Source organism: Palaemon carinicauda, chromosome 33, assembly GCF_036898095.1.
Source record: "Palaemon carinicauda isolate YSFRI2023 chromosome 33, ASM3689809v2, whole genome shotgun sequence".
Lineage (NCBI taxonomy): Eukaryota > Metazoa > Arthropoda > Malacostraca > Decapoda > Palaemonidae > Palaemon > Palaemon carinicauda.
Genome location: NC_090757.1, coordinates 47,906,474 through 47,913,078, shown reverse-complemented (window position 1 = coordinate 47,913,078; position 6,605 = coordinate 47,906,474).

Sequence of the window (6,605 nt, the reverse complement as noted above, 5' to 3'; positions counted from 1 at the left end):
CATCACCACCACACCAACAGATATACTCTGGGTAAATATAACGCGCGGCACTGAGAGGTGGTTGCCAACATCTTAGTGACCTGGACAACACGCGGAGAAGAGAGAGAGAGAGAGAGAGAGAAGAGAGAGAGAGAGAGAGAGGTGCCACTCACTCATCTGGGGGGAAAACCGGAAGAACTGGGGCAGTGGCACTAGTGGAAGCAGGTTGCGGTGCCCTCCCCCCTGGGGGGGGGGTGTAAAAACAGTGATTGATAGTTCTCGATTACAATTTATTAACTAATCAAGTTTTTTTTTTTTGCTTTAGAAATGTATAAATGTTTCTATGAAATGTATGAATGTTACAAAATATTCACACAATTCTGTCACATTAAAATGTATTTTCCGTATGTCAGTTTTTTCAGTTTACTACCATATCCAAATATTATTTATAAGAAACAAACATTTAATAACTACAGATACAGAACAAACAAAATCGTCCTTTACATACAAACAATTATATTTATTTCCTAGGTCAGCCTCGCATCACGGAAAGTCATAATTGATTGACCGATGCCAGATTGTGAAATTATATAAAGAAAAATGTTAGTCAGATTCTCCAGATATTAGAAAGATCCTAATTTATCACGATAACCAATTGGGTATAATTTTCTTAACTCACTGTCCCATACCAAGAGTTTGTTCCTCATAATGGTGCAGTACTTTAGGTATTATTAATATCATTATTATTATTATTATTATTATTATTAGTAGTAGTAGTAGTAGTAGTAGTAGTAGTAGTAGTAGTAGTAGTAGTATTAACCAAGCCACAACCGTAGTTGGAAGAGCAGAATGCTATTAGAAAGGACTCAAAAAAGCAAAAATATCCCAGTGAGGAAAGGAAATAAGAAAATAAATGAACTACATCAGACGTAATGAATACCTAATATGAAATATATCAATATCAGTAACAAGGTTAAATAAATCACTCATAAGTAAATTATAAAGAGAGACACATCAGCCTGTTCAGAATAACATTTGTTGCATATTTCTCTTATTTTTTCAAAGTTTTTATAGTTTGTATGTGAAAGATTTCTTGAGATATTTTTTTTGGTAATTTTGATTATGAATTACTTGTAATTTCCTTATTTGCCTTTCCTCACTGAGCTATTTTCCTCGTTGGAACCCTGGGGCTTATAGCAGTCTGCTTTTCCAACTAGGGGGTGTAGCTTAGCAAGTATTTTTAATAATAATAATAATAATAATAATAATAATAATAATAATAATAATAATAATAACGTATAGCTCGCAAAACTCCACCGGATGTGGAATGTTGATATGAATGACATTATATTGGGTACTGCATGCCATTGTGTGATTGTCACTGGCCTACTTCAAGATATATTTATATCTGAAGGAAGTACAAACTTGCTTGGTAAGAACCACTGACGCTTAAACCTCATAAAACACAAACACACACACACACATATATATATATATATATATATATATATATATATATATATATATATATATATATATATATATATATATATATATATATATATACAAAGAGAGAGAGAGAGAGAGAGAGAGAGAGAGAGAGAGAGAGGAGAGAGAGAGAGAGAGAGAGAGGGAGAGAGAGAGATATTATTTACAAGAGCTACGAAGATATTAAACTCAAAGTTTAAATCATGCGTTAGTATAAAGTTCATACTTGGGTATTATACTTAACGGTTATAAAATGATTATCTTTATCATTTATATTTTCTAGTTTCGCACATGAAGTGTGCTTGACAGGTGGCAGTGCTCTTCAACATTGCTCATTAATTCTTTAATTTGATAAAGTAGTTATTTGAAAGTCTTGTATCACACACACGGTCTGTGTATCGCCGTGATCATTAAAACTGCACTGGTCAAGGCTAGCCGTATTAGGTTGGTTTGCTGTGAGCGAACAGACCAAAAGTCTCTAACCATCACTAATCCCGTACTGGCTAGCGTGGTGATGAAAACTGGCCAAACTCCAGTCATGAATAAAGACATGTCTGAGGCCTTCGTCCTGCGGTGGACTAGAAACAGCTTCATTATATATATATATATATATATATATATATATATATATATATATATATATATATATATATATGTATATATACAGTATATATATATAATGTTTTTAATTATATGTACATATACGTGCGTACGTGTTTGTGTATGAGAGAGAGAGAGAGGAGAGAGAGAGAGAGAGAGGAGAGAGAGAGAGAGAGGAGAGAGAGAGAGAGAGAGAGAGAGAGAGAGAGAATTCTTTTAAAAGGCTATTTTAAACAATAGGATGCCTCGACAATTTTCTCTCTCTCTCTCTCTCTCTCCTCTCTCTCTCTCTCTCTCTCTCTCTCTCTCTCTCTCTCTTCTCTCTCTCTCTCTCTCTCTCTATATATATATATATATATATAGAGAGAGAGAGAGAGAGGAGAAGAGAGAGAGAGAGAGAGAATCAATCTTTTAAAAAGCTATTTTAAACAATAGCATGCCTCGTCAATTCTCTCTCTCTCTCTCTCTCTCTCTCTCTCTCTCTCTCTCTCTCCTCTCTCTCTCTCTCTCTCTCTCTCTCTCGTATTTTTCTGCACAATTCCTTTAACGGATATAACTGTCTTGATTGCAATATTATCATATCTAATTTTAAATGGAATTTCGTTTATATTACTTTGACGAATCATCCAACATTTAGTGCCAGTGATTGGCTTCACTAGAACCTTTTCATCTCAATCTCCTTTCTTCTCTTTTTTTTCTATTCGTATTTATCCGGATATTTAGCTTATTCTTTCTCGCTTTCTCTTCGTAGCCTACTGCTCTTTATGATTCTTCTGATATTAAGTTCAAATTAATTCCCTAAATGTTAGTAGAGATTTAAAGAAATATTATCGTTATTGTTTCCTTTATGAAAACTGTCGGACCCAAATTTGTTAATTTTTGTTAGTTATTTTTATACCTGATAATTGTATTTTGTATTTCAAATTTCCCTTGAGGAGAGAAACATTGAAATGTGTCACTCGTAAAATTAAAAAAAATAATATTATTAACGTTAAGAGCTATAAAGTGATTGACATACCAGCTAAATCGAACGCATAAAAGGCGCTTAGCATTTGTTGAAGGTTAATAAGAAATAACCAGTGCTACCAGATATGGGTATTTATTCCTAGATTAGGGGATTTTGGGTATCTGATGGGGATATTCTGTACAAATTTCTAAGAAGAAACAGAAATGAGTAAACCTTTATATGGTTGTGATTAGTTTGCTTGCACTAACTGTATATGGAGTATAGTGAGTAATTTCTATATTAGGAAAGCTTACATGGTCAGAGGAAAATATATTTGTGGAAATGGGGATTTTTGAGTTGTTTTGGGAATTTTTTATCATGAGTTTTGGGGATTTTTAGACTAACACATCTGGCAACGCTGGTTCAAACAGCTCGTTAACAGGGTCGTTAGAGCTTGGTCCTAGCCACATACTACACTCGCTCAGTTATCCTTTTACAGCAGTGACTTTATACAACCATTTGCCGGTCTACGAGCTACTGGTATAGACGAATCTTCAACCAATCAATTTTCCGGTGTTCCTTTTGTGCGTAAGTAATTATTTATGTTACTTTTAAGAAAGGTTATGGGCATTTGAAGCTCTTATATATGATGGGATTATTTTTTGCAGTACTAATTATTTGAACCAAGCTGTACCTTGATTGGCGTTTTTAGATCTTTCACATCCCCCATCCCAAGAGTGTAGGCTACTTGTAGTACATTATATACAGTTTTTCAGAAAAAAATAGTGATTGTCTTAATATTATTTGACCCCCTCCCCAAGAGTATAGGCTAATATAACTCTGACTTGACATTAGTATAGATATAATATACAATCTTTCAGAGAACTGGCGATTTTCTGAATATTATAAGTAGATTTTTGGGCTCAAGCCATGGCGTCCTGATGGAAGGTTCCTTTTTGGTAGCTTCCTTGGGTATATAACTACTAAGATATTCCCAGAGAATTTAACCACAGGTTATCACAGAATTCTAACTTCTGGAGCGAGTATCCTAAAGGTTTCCCTTTAAGACATCGTATATCAACAGGGGACGCATGTATTAACGCGCCACATAGCTATATGCACCCCATACAGAGTTAACACTTCGATATGGAGGGACAGAGAATAGCTGGGGAGCTGTTCCACAGCTAATCTCGTCCGTGGCTACTTTTGGTACTCGAGACGTAAACAAACGGGCGCCATTGCTAAATGACGTCACGTCCGTCCTCATCCTTCATTTAGTAGCTCGCCTTACTAGTCGGACTTTTCCCTGTGTGATCTTTATCGACTTGCATCTTAGCCATGTCTCTACCCTCGGCCTCGCCTTCTTCTGGAAAGTTGAGTACAAGGTTCCAGTATTGTTTAAATAAGCTCTGACTGTAAAGTAACTTTTACTTTTCGAGATATTTGATGTTTTGTGGCAGAGCTGTGCCTCGACCGGACCGGCCATTTTATGGCGTCGCTGTTGTTTTACATGCCTTATTTAGATAGCCTCAACAGCGTTTTCCGGCCTCATTAACTAATCGATACTATTAGTTATTTAGTCTTCATAGCTAGGAACTTTTATATCGTGTTTTGACGCTTTATTATCGGTCATCAACTGACCCCATACCAGTTGGCTAGTATAGGCCTAGGCCTGAGCGCCTATATCAGTGTTCATGCATGATATTTATCAGTGATCCTAGGTTTATTTATGAAGATAGTGGCATTATTTTACAATACTATTGACTGTGATGCAAGTGTTTTCGCCTTCAGGGACCATATAAGGGACAGGTTAGATAGTGTGTCTTTCTAACCTAACCTACAAGTAGGACCCCTTTATGCTTCCTTCATCCCCTGCCTTAGGGCATCCCCTCTGTGTAGCCTTGCTCCCCCTACCACGTAAGGGGATCAAGCTCATATCAGAGTATTTTATCGCTTCTCTGTCCTCCCTAAGGAAATGATCCCCCCTTAGGGTTGCGTCCGAGAATGAGGAACGGCTAGTCCTTCCTCTATTGCTGGGGCTAGGTCTCCGACCTTCCCTGCAATAGCGATACGTCTTCCATCCTTCCTAGTTCAGGGTGTAACATCCCTGCTCTAGGTTAGGTTTTGGAGGGGTTAGTTCTGTACCTTGCTGAAACGATACCCATGCACCGTTTTCAGACAGGCTGCCTTACCTTAGGCTAGGGAGTGTCCTCCCTTCCTTGGTGGCCGCTCTGGTACAGAACCTCCTCCACAGAAGACCCTTCTCTTCTCCCCTCCCCACCTATCTCTTGTATGGCCTAGCCTATACTTAGGCTATACTTAGGTTAGTCTATACCCATCGCCCGAGGATTGTTTAAAATCCTGCAACAAAGTCACCCAGTTCCTAGAACACCTGGGATTCAAGATAAACGCGAAGAAATCCCGCCTCTCTCCAGCTCAAAGGTTCCAATGTCTAAGAACCCAGTGGAACCTTCAGTCACACCGCCTTTCCATCCCCCAGAAGAAAAGGAAGGAAATAGCAGGGTCTGTCAAGCGACTGCTGAAATCCAAACGGATCTCGAGACGTCAGCAGGAACGAGTTCTAGGCTCTCTACAGTTCGCCTCAGTGACAAACCCAGTGCTACGTGCACAGCTAAAGGATGCCGCGGGAGTCTGGAGACGTTCCGCATCCATCGCTCGAAGAGACCTCAAGAGACGGCTCCCAAACAGACTTCGGCTGCTCCTCAAGCCGTGGTCGGAAGCAAAGGCCCTGAAAAGGTCCATTCCTCTTTAACACCCACCTCCATCACTCAACATCCACACGGATGCTTCGCTGGAGGGTTGGGGAGGTCACTCCCACCAAAAATAGGCTCAAGGCACATGGTCTCCCCTATTCAAGACGTTTCACATCAACATCTTGGAGGCCATGGCGGTCCTTCTAACGCTGAAGAAACTCTCCCCGCCTCCCTCGATCCATATTTGTCTATCCCTAGACAACTTGGTGGTAGTTCGATGTCTCAATCGCCAAGGCTCAAGATCGCCCCAGATAATCAGGTGCTTCTGACAATCTTCCGTCTGGCAGAGAAGAAGAAATGGCACCTGTCTGCAGTTCACCTACAAGGATCCCGCAACGTGACGGCGGACGCTCTATCCCGTACAAGTCCGATAGAGTCAGAATGGTCTCTAGACGCAAGATCATTCTCCTTCATCTCTCACCAAGTCCCAGAACTTCAGACCGATCTCTTCGCAACGAGCGACAATAATCAACTTCCTCGATATGTAGCCCCGTCCGAGGACCCCAAGGCAGAAGCAGTGGACGCCATGTCACTGGACTGGAACAGATGGTCCAAGATCTACCTGTTCCCTCCCACCAACCTTCTGCTGAAAGTCCTCTCCAAGCTGAGAACCTTCAAAGGGACAGCGGCCCTAGTGGCTCCCAAGTGGCCCCGGTGCAATTGGTACCCCCTGGTCCTAGAGCTGCAGCCCACGCTGATCCCTCTCCCGGGCCCAGTACTCTCCCAGCAAGTACAGAAGTCGACTGTCTTCGCTTCATCATCGAAAATCAAGGACCTTCATCTCATGATTTTCTCTCCCTAGCCGCGAAGAAAAGGTT